Consider the following 16066-nt stretch of genomic DNA (forward strand, 5'->3'; position numbering starts at 1 on the left):
GAAATTCTTAACTACATACACTGCAGAATAATCCAAATAAACCTGTCTCATTCATAGCATAAGCCTGGGAAAGGGGTCTGGACACTACTGCAGCTAGTTCACCTCAGATTTCTGCTTAACATGCACCTATGACAAGAAAAGCTGAAAATTTAGAATGCTAGAAAAATTTTAAAATGTTAGAACAGTAATAAGATACAGGGTAGCCCTTACAAGTTCTATTTTTATAGATGGACCCTATACATCAGCTGGATTACAGTGCAGGTCCATCTAAAAAATGGATTTTGTGGAATTTGGGTGTTCAGAGTAAGCAAACATTTGGGGAATGAAAACCTGTTGAAATGTTCGTTGTCTGAATGTAAAATAGTGAAGCTGAAAGGTGGCAAATTTTAAAGTATAAAAATAAAAATATTAAAATACTTTAAAAAGATGAAAATTGGTACTTCATGTACTGCACAAAAAGGCTGCTGCTGCTGATAAGCATTTTATCAGAATTCAAACAAGGGTTAGACATGCAGAAGGACAACAAGAATATCCAGAATTAAAGAGGTCCCTTCCAACTCAGGATGTTTTATGGTTCTTCCATACAAAAAAATGTGCAGAGCTGAAAGGAAGATAACATCTCATGAGCTGGGCTTTAAATCAATTTCTAATCCTTAAAAAAATATCAAAAATAAAAATAAGGGTTTTCATGAGGGAGGCAGATTATGTCACATGTAATTCTTGCAGTTTCCAGTACAGTCTTGCGGTACTTTCTTATCTTCAGTATCTTAGAGACTGGATGCTGAATAAGGTGCTCTGCAGCTAACAGTAACTCGCATATTCTCTGTTAATTAAAGTGAGTACCAATGCTGTGTACTCACAGAATGAGTACAGCCACCTCCCTTACCATCTCCCTTAGAGCCAAGAAGATATAACTGTCTTCTCACAGCTTTTATAGCTTCTTCATTCCACAGTACTCACCTATGGATAGCTATTTGGTCTCCCTGTTATATTTTGTTTTCTGACTCCTTATATATCTCCTATCTGAAATAATATCCCTAGAAACTCCAGCATCTCACCCAAATGTGATGGTCCACTCCCAGGTGTCCCCCTTCCTCTTTTTACCACAGGCCTCTTTTTACTCACTCACACGCACCACAGAGCTTTCCTGTTCTGCAAAGACAGCTTGTTATCGTGTAAGACCAGAGTGGGGAAAAAAGTTGGAGACCCCTTCCCAACCACCACCACTACGTCCAAGAAGCAAAATACCTTGCTGTGGCTGCTACAGCAGATACAACCTTTCATATGCAAGGAGGGTCTGGAGTGCCCCAAAGCTCTGAGGCAATATGGATCAGTCTACACCTGAGACTTAGTGCCACAGCCTGCTCATCAACAGGCACAGCCATTACCTGTAACTTACCATGTCACACTCTGTGCAACTTTGAAAGGTCTCTTTCTCCTCCACAACTAGGTGATGGGTTCTGGTTTTACTTTATTAAAGTACCCACCCAGATTTTGAAGCCTCCATGACAGCCTCCAACACCAGCACGGAGCAGAGGCCCAACAAACCCAAGCCTGTTGAGCCCGACATGGGCCACATCTAGTCACACATTCACCCAGACATCACCTGCAAAGGCCACTGCTATGGCCACACTCTTCCTGGCCCAGTTCAACACCCAGACGCTGAGATGCTCGTGGCAGTGCAGGGCCGGGGCAGTGTAGGGGCTGAAGGAAGGGAGGGCGCCTCCTCCAGTGGAAGTACCCCATGTACAGCCTAACAGCAACAGCTGCTCAGTGGTCCGTTCTGACGATTTTCTGTTGATTCCTCTAGGCCTGTGCTTTCTGTTTCACCATAATGCGCTTAGGGCCTAGGAAGTGCTTGTGTTGAAAAAGATCCATTTGGCTAACTCCTGCATTAGAGAAGTCACTGTTCCCAAATGGACAACCAGTAGATCAGTCTGTTTTTCCTTTGATTCTGAAGTCTGAGGAGCCCCAAGAGGAAGAAGGGAAGATCTAAGCATATTCAACAGCCCTCAACAGTCCCATTCAGCTACTGCATATCAGATAAAAACTTGTTAAAGGCTCACCAGGAAGCCTCTTAGAAGGAGGAGTGAGAAAGGCCTACTCTACAGACGTGAGGCTACCAAGAAATTCTCCAACAAAAGGGAACATGGCTTGGGTCAGGTAACTTGCAAGGAAGTTGTGAAACAGAGTGAGGCTGAGGTTCTTTAAAATACATTTGTAAGCAAAAATTGGAATAACACCTCTCCTCAAAAATATCTTTAAAATGCAGTAGCTACAAATAGAGGTCTACATGTATTAAATGGAATAAACTGTTCCACAAAGCACTTTCCTTTCACATATATCACCTATAGCTTCTTGTTCTGAATGTGAGTTTTGCCCCCTTCTGCATATCTTTCATTTTATTACCTTTGGCATGAGATGGATTCAAGGATGTTCAGAAAAGAAAATAAATATGGTAACAGCTTTTGTTTTATGGCAATTTAACATCAGTGTCAGGCAGCTACACGAACATTGTGTATACACCAATCTTGACTTCACTGGCTGTTCTGAGTTTTGGAAAGCTTCTCCAAAGCGAGCACGTCAAGTCTGTTCCTCAAGCAGTGCTCATTACAGACTGTATTTCAATTTATTCATAGCAGACATACCAGCACCATTGTTCAGAAAGCAAATAACAGCTCCACAGTCTACAGTTCCAGGAATTCAACTCACTCAGTATTTACTACATGTGGCCCTATAAAGCCAAAGATCCACCATGAAAGCACTAAAAAGGTCATCAAACATGGCTCTTGTGTGCTATTATTTGTTTTCACCTTTTCAGTGTAATTACTGAGGACATTCACTTCAAATCTGTAAACATTTCTACTATTACCTCGCAGCGTGGCAGCCCTTTCAGCTACGGCTGAGCAGCTGCTCTATGAATTCCATTCAATCTCTGCCAGACTGAAAATGTTCAGAGAAAAATAATTTTATTTACAGCTAACACATGGGACTTCAAATAACTAGCAATAAATGTTCAACAGGACAAGACAGGCCCATAATTATCTCTGTCACTAATGACTACAATGAGTTGGCACAGGAATTGCAATTTTTACCAGAGCTTCACAGTCATTCTAAACTGCCACTGTTCTCAAGTATTTGCTCATGCCTTGCTCTGTCCTTTAGGTGACAGAAGACTGTGCACTATGCTGTGAACACAACTTAGTTTGCTTATTGTTCTTAAAAGTACCTTTTACCACCCCTCTGAACCTGTTCACTACACAGCCAATCGACGATTATGCCGGCTTCTGGAAAGGGCAGCGTAAGGGCCATGCAAACCAACTGGAAGTGTGAGTACAAGAATGGCCTCAATAACCACCTCTGTTGAAAATGCCAAAAATGGAGAAGATTCCCCAGATATTTGCATTCAAGTACAGCATTCTGCCTTGCAAACTGAAGAATAAAAAGCTGGAAAGGTTCTTCTTATCACTGAAGATAAATATTTGATCTTGAACTTAGAAGAAAAACTGAACCTCACTTTAAAGAGTTGTCACACAAAGTGGAATCAGACCATCAGCTGAAAGTAATACCCACAGTCCCACTTCTGTCTACATAAATATGATATTGAGAAATGTCTCTGAACAACTCTGCTTACTGAATATAAACTGTAGCAGCCAAAGCAAGTGAGCTGAACAATGTAGTATTTTCATACAGATCACTGAAAAATGCAACCAGGGAACTTGGTTATTACGCATAACAAACATTCTTGTCTCGTAACTTTTCTAGCAGAACTTCTAATGCACTTGTAGCTGCACTTTCAAAGTCAGTGTAAACTTCTCATACTTAACGGATTTAGGTACCTAAATGATGGCAGTATCAGAACAAATTATTTGGTTTGCATGCTCAATCTCCCTCTTACTAGTGAAAAAGCTGTCTCAGGGTTTAAAACAAAGGCGGGAGATCTAAAATCTGAATTCATATGTACAAAGTAGAGCACTCAAATCAGCCATCAATTTTTGTGTTTTCTGTTAGCGTAACACAATAAAGCTGACATTTACCAGGCAGAGGTGAACCGATATGCACATGTGCAGTGTGTGAATGAATGATGCTTTAGCATTCTTCAGTGCTGAATTTTCCTCGTCTGACTCTACACTCTTGGCATTGTATTAGTATCCAGTGTTTCTGCCTTCAAGCTTGCTAAAAGGATCAGAGACTCTGACAGTAATTAACTGCTTTATTGTATCATGAATTCTGTGAACAAATACAAGAGCATCCAGCAAGCACCTGTACACATTCATAATTAATCTGTACCACCTTTTCCTGCTCATTATAGCATCACCAAGGGACCTAACTGAATTATAACCTTTCCCTTCAAGAATAGGAATTGGGTGCTAAAGGTAAGGGTGAATCCTCCTGCCCATCTTAAAAAAAAAAGCCAACATATTTTAATGTAACTGATAATATAGTTTCTATTTAAGCTACAAACCTCACCTAATAGTTGGGATGGATCTTGTGTGAATACACCACTTTTGCCAAGGAGCCCTCTAGAAGTGGAGGGCAGGAGATGAGAGCAAGCCTAAGACATTAACAATGAAAAGAAAACAAATGCCTTGCCACTGTCTTACCCCTTCACATTCAGAAATTCTCCCCCAAAACTGTCAGACTTAAACAAAACGTCAAAACAAATTCAAGACAGGTTATAAAGTCATTTGCCAGCTATTATTATCACTATTGAAGACAGAATCCTTAAATATATTCTATTTATAAATGTTCTGTCCACATACTGAATGCACATAGGGTATGAAAAGAGTAATTCATATGCTTTATGCCTGTGATCTTTATCATAAGACAGAAATATGATAAATATTTATGAATACCTTTAGCAAATATGTGAGAAAACAGAGATTTTTAAGGATGACCTAGGCAGCATACACAATCTATTCACAAAGACTTCAGGAGAACTTGCATGTTTCTAAGAATTCAGCAAATCTTGTAGTTCTGATATGTTTCTTGTTAATGTTATCTATAAAGTGCATTTACATACAAACTGATGGCACTTTACTACAGCTTACCATCTTTTCTCTGAGATCACTTCTGGAATATAATAAGCACCTACTTTTCAACCTATACTGGTTTCTTGTAATTCCTACTAGCTGTAGAAAGAAGTTTTCCTCTCACAAAAATCAAAACATGTAAAAATATCAAAGTATAGGGCTCTTTTCTCCATATGTCTACTGTAAGTAATGTGTCTTATTTTGCAATGTGTAGCTGTTGCTAAATCAAAAATTATCACAATGATACATCTGAACAGTATGATTTGTATGCAGCCATCTTTAATACAACACAAGACACAAGCATCAAATGATTTTTGTGACAGCCCTTGGGAGCCAAAGGTCCCACTTAATATATCATGAACTCGGGAAGCAAGCTCGTAGCAATTGGTATGGGCCTAGAGAACTAATAATAAGCACAACTGCTCGTGACCATGTTTAATTTCTTTCTGAACTGTGGGTGGAAAACTGAGGAGTAAATAGTCCCTGAGATCCGAACTTGACCTATCAACATGACTGACTGTAGCAACGACATCAGACACTTTTTTGCACTTTTTAGTGCTAAACTGTAACCACTCACTAGCTTGATGGCAGTTTTTAATAAAAAAGGAAGACACCTGTGTTAACATGACTGTTTTTTTTTTTGCTTTTGTTTTTTTGTGACTCCCAAGGTAGCCTCTGTGATGCTACTAGATGCTTCAGTTTACTAAACATGCTCACTTCTGCAAACAGGAGGTACCTCACAGAGGCTGGGGACTGCATCTGCTGGGTCCATGGCGAAAAATTGCTGGAAATGAACCAACAACAATCTCAAAGTCATGTGGTGTATTAATGCAGCCTGAACCCAAGTAACGTGAGTACAACAGTAAGTAAACATCTCTGTTCTGCTAATGAGGCCCTGTGCCTGAGCTGGTACACCATACCGCTTAGCAGGCATTACTAGCTTGGGCTCAGCACCACACGAAAGCAGCTGCATGACTCCTGCCTTGAGGAAGTAGGTTGTACCTGGCTGGCACTGAGTAACTCAGAAACCATGCTCTGGTGACACTCAGCAACACAGAGATGTCCAGTAATTTATCCTGCCATGCTGGTCAGCAGGAGGCAGAATGTTTTGGTCACCTCCTTTCATAACAAACACTGGCATGTGGTGCTCCAGGAGAGGAGCTACAACAGTCCAGAATGACAGAAAGGAAAGCTAATTCTGCAGGCAGACAGAAACCTCCTTCCTCCCCAGTGAGAGGGAAAAAATGGGAGGTGGTGTTAGACAGAGAAACTGCGTCCATACCAGTGATGCAAGTAGTATTTGCAGCAGAAAATGATGCAAAGCTAGCAAGGTTAAGACCCATCTAAGAAGGTGCACGTGTTCCTTTTTTTCCACGGTGTAGATCTGGAAGGGCTTGAAATTTCCTCTTGACCTGGCACAGTCATTCAAATGGATCATATCTGTTTTCCTCCATATGCACTTCTGTGTCTTACGGCCTTTAACTGCCCCACCAGTCATTCTGGCAGAGCAAGGCACACTTTGCTGCAGGACATATTTGAAAACATTTTGATGTGTTGCAAGGATCTTTGTCCATGTGCCAAGCAACCTTTAAACATCCCAGTTCAGAGGCATCAACTGAAGGAACCGTGGCAATCCCAATCCAGTGTGGAACTCTGCAGGGAGACACTACGCACATCTGTGTTCAGTGCACAGCTGTCTCTGCAGTAGGGAAACTACTAAACTTGTTCTCAGCAAACAATTACTGCAGCAACGACTGGCTGCTCAACAGAGTACTCTCTTAGAAAATGTGAATTCGGACAATGATGTCATGGGGTCAGCACAAGGGTATTTAATAATAGTACTTCCTGCATGGGCTTTGCTCTAAAATATGCAGAAGACATTCACATATTCTGGATCACTGGGTCCACTAACAAATACTTAAGTGGACACCTATGGCTACTTTGAAATTACATAAAGATCATCCATCTCTCTTTTGGTGCTCGGAGCAGATCAGGAATGACACACTAAAAATAAAAAAAAATAAAATAAAAATAGATCATTACACAGAGTCACACCAGTCTGGCTGACCAGAGTGCTCCAAGCCCAAAGGCCAAGAGTGCAACACAGAAGTAATCTTGCAGCTGTAGTAGAGAAAGGAATCGTCTCACTACAGGTGTTTCCTTAAATGTAATAATTTAAATTACATACCAGGTATGATTTAAGGAAGCATATGTAGGAATGTGACAAAGACAGATATCCATAGAAACACATGTTTATTATTACCTGAAATCTTTCACTTCCTCAGCTCATTTTCAGTGAGCTTCACAGCTCATTTTCAGTGTCTGGGTTAACTTTATCGTACAAAAATATTAATATACACTTACCAGAATAGTGTACTTTAAGACTGGACTGAAGCTTCTTAGAGATTACAGTGATTAAAGATGACATTCTAACATAACATAAATTTAACTTTATATTAAGAAACTTAATCTACTGGAAAGTCCCACAAATTCAGGGGACTTTCCCATGAATCAAGTAAATGTTTCCTTTCCCATCCTATAATGATGGGGGGCAACTGTCAGCTCTTTATTTGGTCACTTAAAACATTAAATTAGACACCTGAATTTCATCATCCACTTGTGTTTTTCATGTAAAAATGAAATAAAAAGCCTGAGGTTTAAATACTAGGTCACCTCAGCAAAACACTGCAAATCGAAAAGGGTCAGATGTTGGAAATTCCAAGGTGACAGACTGTATCTTTTTTTCTTATCATTCTTCTTTCTCAGAGAACTATCAATCAGTTAAGAAATTGAGGGCCAAATAGGGAGGTTTAGGTATTATCAACATATAATTAAACTTGACAAGAAAATTTTATATAGTAATTTGTGTCTGTGCTGAGACTCTGTCTGTTGACAAGAATGGACGGCTCCATTCCAAATGTTTGTAACCCACTTGTGAATGTCAGTAGCTAAAGGATTAATGTGTTAAAAATTCATACCTCAGATATTTACACTTCAAGTTTTATAAGCGTAAACTATTAAAAAATATATTGTTAATTCTAATCGTTGCTTGGATCATGTGGCACTTCTAGAGTTCAACCCACAGTAAAAGAACACAAAGTTCTATAACTTGGAAATACCAGGAAGCCTTGTTTAAAAAACACCACCACTTTTAATGAATTCAGAAAGAAAACACAACAAAATGTATGTTTCAGACCGATGTCTTCACTGTTTTATTAACAGATTATCATTAGAACTGGTCATCTGAAAATAAGACTGAATTATTTATACAAAGCTCATAATTACCAGATATAAAGTCAAACGTCTGAAACAAATTCAAAATAACCTTTATCTGCAGAAGCAACATATTTTTTGTTGTAATAGCTTTGTTTCTTTCTTAACAGACAGTATAGACTCATTTTTGCTTTAATGCTCTACAGTGAAAGACTTTGAATTTTCTCTAATCGAAGTGTTACAGTAGAACATGCCCAGGTATGCACAAGAAAAACAGCGCTTCCTTACAAACCTTGTCCTTGTCCAGCTTCTGAATGCTTCCTATTCACAAAATTTATTGCAACATTAAAACGGAAAGATTTGGGGCTTAAGCCACTGCTCAGACTTGAAAATACGTTAAATCCTAAAATTGTTCTGGCTGTCCTAGTTATACTGAAATCATTGTTAGTCAATTGGTCAATTAGCACTCGTCTTGAAGGAACAGAAGACACCTTATCTTGCTTAATGTACCAAAATTACATCTATGACATACCCTCTCCCTAAAAAACAACTGAACTTAAACCATGACCAAATATTGTAGCAATGTTATCAACTCAGTGGATTCTGGCTTATTTTCTATGTATTTTTATATTTGCATGGACAGCGCAGGAAAATTTAAAATGAGAAAGATCTTACCCATGCCTGCCAGGCAGATCTGCTCTGCATCAGTATCATCTCCATAACCAAGAATAACTTATCTTGGTTCTCAGATACTTAAGCAGAGTTAAGAACTGCATTACCTGTGGGCAACGCAGCTCTCTTGCTGGAACAGAGATGTGACTTGCTGGTAACTCTGAAATGCAGAACAATGACTCTGAATAAGCAACGGGGGGAGCCGTCGATGAAGCAAAAAGGGCCAGTGAAAGAAAGAGAATCTGTGCCTTACATTCGTACACAAAAGTGCATTAGCACACAAAAGAAAATCTCTATTTTGCTTTCTGCAACTATGGTCTTACAAGCATTTCTGATGGTACCACTGCCAGCTCCAGCTCTGCTTTCCTCCTTATTTGTTTTTAATTCCACCCTTAGAGCTGTCTGTGAGGCTGTGCAGTAAAGGGGGCTGGGGAACCAATTTGGACTGCAAACAGACCAGAAAACACAAAATATCTTCAACATGGACCTGTTCTCTGATCCAATTCACCTCACATCGCAAGCAGCTGTACCAGTACTAGTGGCATGGGAGCAGCAACAGAGAAGGTGAAAGCAGAGCCTGCTCTTGCTGAAGCCTCACCCACCAATGGAAGTAAAGGAGATCAGATCATGGACACAGGTGTCTTAAGACTGTAGGAAATGAACAGACATGCTGAAGAAAACATATATTCTGTAATTTGAGTATTACTGTTTTGCTGATGACTCTCCTTATGAGTGGGAGGCTAAAACTAGGCTGATTAGTTCTTGTGTAGTCTACACAAGCTCGCTGAGGACTGGGCAGAGCGCCACGCTTTTCAAACAGCTCCATCTCCAAGAAAGCAGTTGTTTGCAGCAGGTAACATGCCTCCTCCTCCACCCAGCTCAGAATATTATGCACTAGTTATATAATCCGCATTAACCTTTTACTACAGCTTTCATGCTAGTAGTTTCAGCCGCAATTGTTACTTTTAAAATCAGGAGGAGAGGCCAAAGCATTTATCTGCAGTGACAGTGAAACTAAAGCCAGCTCACTGCCCAGGTGCCTTGGGACGGATGGCAGGATTTACACTGAGGTGTCGGACCTGAACCCCTTCTGGAGCTTCGTCTTTCAAATCAGGGTTGGTTAAAACTATCCTGTGTAATGCTGATCCAATGTTCTGAGAAGACTAACGCCTACCTTTGCTGAGGAGTAGCTAGTTCAACCACACAGCTTCACAAGGCTTTCAAAAGAGAGAAACTCTCCTCTCAGTTTCTATTTAATTTCAACTGAAACACTTACTGTGATACAGCTTTCCTAGCTGCAAAGACAAACGGACGTGGCTCCGATCGCCATGGGCAGAGCCGACTCCTCCTTCTGCCACTAGAAACAAGGATGTGCTGCAGCTCCCTGAGATGGGCACAGCGACCCAGCTCTCTGCTGCTGAAGGGAGAAAGTTGTGTGCCTCCTTCCTCTTTCTGTGCTCTCACTGCGAATTTGTACCAGAGCTGGTGCTAGCAGGATCTCCATCACCAACTGATACAGCTCGCTCATGCAACAGAAAACTAACCTGCCAAGAGTACAGCTTTCCCCCGGGTTAGTGATTTGAACCGGCTCGTTAAGCTGTACAGTCAGCACTACAGCCAACAGAAGGGACGGATGCACACCACACAACCAGCAGCAGGAGAAAGGGAAGGAGTACGATGTCTGTCTCGAGAGCCACATACAGTTCTATCAGCTCAGAGGAAAAGAGAGAAACAGACTGCTGCTGCTGCTATGCTGCGGTGTTACCACACACTGCCCTTTTTCACATCTTCCCTCCCTTGCTATTGCCCAGAATTTTCCTATCAGCACAAAAGAGAAAAATTTGGTTGAGTTTCACGAAGAGGGGCAGGGGTCCTACTTTTATAGTAATGCCCCAGGCTTCTATTAAGAGAAAGCTCTCTGCAGTCTACAAAGGCTTAAATTTACAAACCCTGTGCATATTCCAAGGCACTTGGAGGAGCGGACAGGCACCAGCAGAGTTTGAGGCAGGGCCAGCTATACAGAGCCAGAGGAAGAGTCATCAGAGAAAGGCAAGAAAATGATGTTTCTCACCTATTATTCTACAGGGTATAGAAGATCAGCTGGATGGGAAGAGATTTCACATTCAGCCCTAGGAAAGGTGCAGGGGAAAACAAAATTGGATTGCTCTTTGAACAGCAGTAGAGAACGAGAGAAGACTTAGGGTAGCATCTACCAGAAAAACACATGCAATACTGGAGCCAAAATGTGACAGGAGGTTGTAGAGTTGCTGGAGAAATGATTAAGATCGCAGCAATGCGCTGCAGAGGACAGAGACAGGAGGGTAGAAGACAGAACAGACGAACAACAAAGCACGTGAGAACAGGACTGAGGAAGTGAGCACAACAGTTGTTAACGCACACAAGCAAATAGGTAGTGCAACAAACAGTATGTGGACATGGTACTAAAGTTTAGGAACAGTTGCTGCTCATGTTCATTGATGTACTCATCTAACACACACAAAAACTGAAACTTAGCTAAAGGACCCAGTGCTGCAGCAAAAAGAACAGCATCCATGTGATCCAATTTGGTTATGAACACGGCAGTAATTTAAAAGCCTTATGCAGGCTGCATTTTCTCGTTTAGCAGCGCTGCTGTTCAGGCTGCCCCTATCTTCCTGCTCATTGCAGTCTCGTCCCTTCCCCTGATCATGCTGGCACCACTACTGTGCAGCAAGCAGGGAAGGGAACGGGCCGGGGAAAATTAATCCAGCCCCCCAAGGCTCACTTCCTCAGCCAGTTTTACTATGTAGCGACCCAAACGTTTGTGACAGGGCAGCGGAGAAGACTGAACAAATCACCAGATGTGGAGGTGCTTAAGCCAATATTACTGTCCAAAAAATGTACGTGGAACCATGGTTTCGGTCTGTGAGGCAGTAGGAAAACTTCGGACATCCCTGGATTTCTCAGGCCATCCTACTGTACTGCTCCTTGTTCCCCAGGTGAGTCTCTGCTCAAGAAAAGAACCTGCTAAGTTTAGAAAGCTATCTCAGAAAGTTTCTGCCAGAAGAGGAAAACACAACCCAGACTTACAGTTCCTCCAAACTGGAGAGACAAGTTTTACAGATAAACCCCACTGACCAACCAAGCTGTCACTGGAACAACGCTTAGAGGATCAGAGAGAGATTTTTACACATCGCTTAAACTCTCTCCTCCAAAAAGTGTGAAAACCTCAAGGGGAGACATCTTTGTTTCATTTTCCTGCCAGAAGGTAGCTTTAAAATAGTTCATTGTAAGGCTTTCTGCAGCTTTATCTAAAGTAGCTGGTGTTGTCTAGTCTGAGAGACCAAACCGACACGTAATGAAATCCAGAAGAGCAATTGGCAGGACTCTTATATCTTCGGAACTATTTTTACATCTTTCTCCTAATGGTCTCAGATTTATGATAAAGATCAGGTCTGAAAACACTCTCAAGAGAAAAGAGGTATGCTTATTATCTTAAGGGGTAAAAAAAAATCCCCGTACTATGCATTTGGCTCACTGTGATACTACATAAAAAAAATCCATATTGTTTTAAAATCGCATGTATGTAAGTTCATATATATAATTAAATAATATAAATACTAATATAAGTAAATATATAAATAATCAAATAATATAAATAATTTACATGCATACATACAGGAACACACTTCCTTCAAACCCTTTACCCACTCCCATTAGGACACTCTTCCACCACCTGCAGTTTTTTATTCCCTCCACTTCTCACAAGATTCTCTAAACCTAGCGCTGCCAGAAAAAAAAGACAGCAGCAGCATAAAATGAGAAAATCCTCGTCTGTTTGCAAATGCTGTTTTACCTGGCAAACCTAAAAGAGCAACTAGACCCAGACACATGTTCGTCTATCTCCTGCACAACAGTGCACAAGGCTGTTTCAGAAACATGCAAGAATGGAAGGTGTTGTGCTTGTTCTCACTCACCTTTGTAACTGCAGCACTATCAAGCGACTCAAAAGTTTTGAAAAATAAACCAGGTGTCAGTGCCTTAATGCTGGCAGAAATGCAAAGAAAATTGCTAACCACAGAGCGGTCAGGTTCTTATAATCACCATGAAGTGTGACCACATGGACTGCAGATGAGGCAACACCATTTTTGATTTAGAGAAAAATCACAGCATTGCCACGAAACTTCAGCTGTACACAGGCAGAGCAGCAGAGAGCTCCAGCCGAATTCAGCGGGGTTGTTTCTGTTGATGAGCGTTACTGTCATTTTCCATGAAACTAACTTTAGATTACATGCAGAACGCTAGCAAGGCCTTCTCGCTGCAAAAAAGCCTTGAGACCTGTGGCATGAGTAACTGATCTCCACTTGCTTACAGAGATCCTAAAATAGAGGTGAAGTGTGAATATCCCATTTGTTTCACAAGGGTGTCAACAGAAATTCCTCACGAGGACCTTGTCTACTATCAAAATCTGCACCTACAGAGCTGTAGCGGCACATAGGCAAGAGGCTGTTCACTTCTTACCGCAGAGGAACACAGTAAGATGAACTACTACAGAATATTTTATATTTGATATCAGGTCCAGCAATAGCTACACGGGTGCAAGTTTCCAGGACACGGACAGATTGATGACTTGACAGTCTAAATTAGATGTTTCTAAATTTTCTTGATCGACAGAATACTCTCCCCTTTCAAACCATTTTTTTTTCCACCCAGGAAAGTAAGCACCCTTATCACCAAAGGTGGGGGAGGAGGGGAATAATATAAATCAGATACAGACAACTTGTGGCAGATCCAGATATAAAGCTGGGAGTAGTCATTTTAATATTTATGCTCTATCAATGGAATTAAAAATTATTATACTCTTCTTTTCTACATTTAAATATTTGATTTTAGGTCACCTGGAAGTGATGCTTAGCAAACACACAACCACTTGCCTGCTCCCTTTTCCCTCTGATGCGTGAGGATAGAAAGCTCACGAGGAAATGCAGGTGTATGTGTTAGAAAATATGGATCATACAGTCCTCTATGCTATTATGAAACAGAATGTTTTGGGGATAAATAAGGTGTTGTGTCTCTAAAGCTACAGAAAAACGACATGCAAGGATTTAATGACACGTTTCTGTATTTAAAAAGTGCATATTTCAGCGAACCGAGAATGAATGAAATACACCAGCCACTACGCTTTGTTTAATCGCTATCAACAGCTACGTTGCTCCGTGAAGTCCACAGGCATCTACTAATCAATTACAACTTTAGAAACCCTCTTTGCGTGTTGGCATTACGGAGAGTGATGTAGAGTACCTTTGGCCTTCATTTCAAAAAAAGTGAGGGACAGAAAAGAGCAATTCACGCAGAATGGACAGGCCTATCTACACGCAGGAATCACCACTATTCATCTTGAATAAAACCTTATTTTGGTGGCTTATACTTTAATGTGAAAAACTACATTTGCTGATAATGGGGAATTCCTGTATTTCAAAAAGGAGTGCTTGGTGGTTACAACAGCTTTGAAAAGGGTTCTCCAGTACTCCTAAATATGTCTCTGGTCCTTTATTTAATAGGCAGGAAATTTGTTTCTAACCCCAGAAAAAAATTTGTTGTTGTTGTTGGTTTTTTTTTTTTTGTAACAGGTGTTGCTCCAGAAGCATTTCAGTATTTAAGAGAGAGAGTTAAAAAAATAGGTTAAAAAAAAAAAAAAGGATGTTTTGGGGGAAAAAAAGTCGCATGACCTAAAAAACCAAAAAATCCGTGTATGTATTTGAGAGGTGTAAGCACCTGCGGCTGAAAGCACCTTTGAAAAGGGATGCGATTGCCACGTCATTCGCGCTCGTTGCTGCCCAAGAGCTGCGGCCCCCCAGGCTGGGCGCGGGGGTGCCGCCCGGGGAAGGAAGGTCCGTGTGCCGGCGGCAGAGCGCGGAGCCGGCCCCGCAGCTGCGGCCCCCGGAGGCCGGGTCCGGCCGGCGCGGCGTGGACGGGCGGCGTGCGCTGACATCCGCGCAGGGGTCACATCCTGCTGGCCGGGCGGCGCCGGGACGGAGCCTGCGGAGAGCTGCGGCGAGCCGAGCCCCGCCGCCGGGGCCGGGGCCGGGGCCGGGGCCGGGGCCGAGCCGAGCGCCGCCGCTGGCTGCCGCCGGAGCGGCCTCCGCCCGGCCGTGTCGGCCGGCGGCGGGGCCGTCTCCCATCCGCCATTATCCTTTGTTCGCGGCGGGGCCGGTGCGGGGCTCGGCTCCATCTTTAGCGCGGGCGCCCCTCCCGCGGGCGCTGCGGGGCCGGGCCCCCGCGTCCGTGCTGCCGGCCGCGGGGCCCCGCCGGGCTGCGGCTCCTTCCCTCCCCCCCGCCCCTGCTCGCTGGGCGCCGTCCTCCTCTTACCGGTTACCAGGCTGCTCCGTCACTGCTTTCGTTCGCGCCCGGGCTCTCGCCGCAGTTTTATTCTCTCCCCCACGTAACACACCGCGTCAAACTACACCTCCGCCGCGTCACTCGCGCACACACAGGCGCTCCCAGCCCGGCGACAGGCAGGCAGCGGCCGACTGAGGAGCGCCAGCCAGGGAGCAAGCGCCGAGCGCGCCGCGGCCCGCACGGAAACCGCCGAGCGCTCACGGAAACCGCCGAGCGCGCGGCGGGCGGCGGGAACGGCCGAGCGCGCCGCCGGCCCCCGCGGAAAGAGCCGAGCGGCCGCGGAAACGAACGAAGCGCCCCGGAGGGGGAGGCGGAAAGAGCCGAGCGGCCGCGGGAAGGCGCGAACGGCGCTTCCGCCCCGGGCGCCCGGCGCGCAGCGGCGCCGCGGGGCGCGGAAACCCGCGGGCGGGCGGGGGGGCGGCCGCACCGCCCCAAGCGGGAGCACGGCGGGGGCGCGGGGACGCCCCCGCACCTCACCCCGCCCGGCCCCGGGGCCCGGCCCGCCCCGCCGGCTGCCCCCCGGCACAAAATGGCGGCGGGCCGGGGGCGCACACGGGGCTGGGGGCTGCGGGGCCCGGCCCGGCCCCAAGAGGGAACGAAGCGGTGGGGCGGCGCCGGGCCCCCGAGGCTGCTTGCGCCCAGGGGAGCCGGCACGGGGCGTTGTGGCCCCTCGGGGGGGACACGCGTGGGCTTTGTGGGCGCCGGGTGGGCAGAGGTCCGCGGGGGGCTCTCCGGAAGCCGGTGGGCGAGGCCGTGCTGGGAAGGGTCCC

General features: G+C 44.0%; 1 protein-coding gene across 9 annotated transcripts in view; it reads right to left on the reverse strand.

Annotated features, from left to right (window-relative positions):
* CREB1 (cAMP responsive element binding protein 1) overlaps positions 1 to 15729 on the reverse strand; it is a 44235-nt gene extending 28506 nt beyond the window's left edge. For 5 of the 9 annotated variants that reach the window (XR_007708472.1, XR_007708471.1, XR_007708474.1 and 2 more), the window contains exon 1: positions 15267 to 15648. The gene's annotated coding sequence lies outside the window, so the exon portion shown is untranslated. Of the gene's footprint in view, positions 1 to 15266 lie in introns of all 9 variants that reach the window. The other 4 variants (XM_035568295.2, XM_035568277.2, XM_035568247.2 and 1 more) reach the window with 3 other exon arrangements.
* Between the last annotated feature and the right edge of the window lie 337 nt (positions 15730 to 16066).

The sequence above is a fragment of the Cygnus atratus genome, chromosome 6 (genome assembly GCF_013377495.2).
Source record: "Cygnus atratus isolate AKBS03 ecotype Queensland, Australia chromosome 6, CAtr_DNAZoo_HiC_assembly, whole genome shotgun sequence".
In the NCBI taxonomy this organism is placed as follows: domain Eukaryota; kingdom Metazoa; phylum Chordata; class Aves; order Anseriformes; family Anatidae; genus Cygnus; species Cygnus atratus.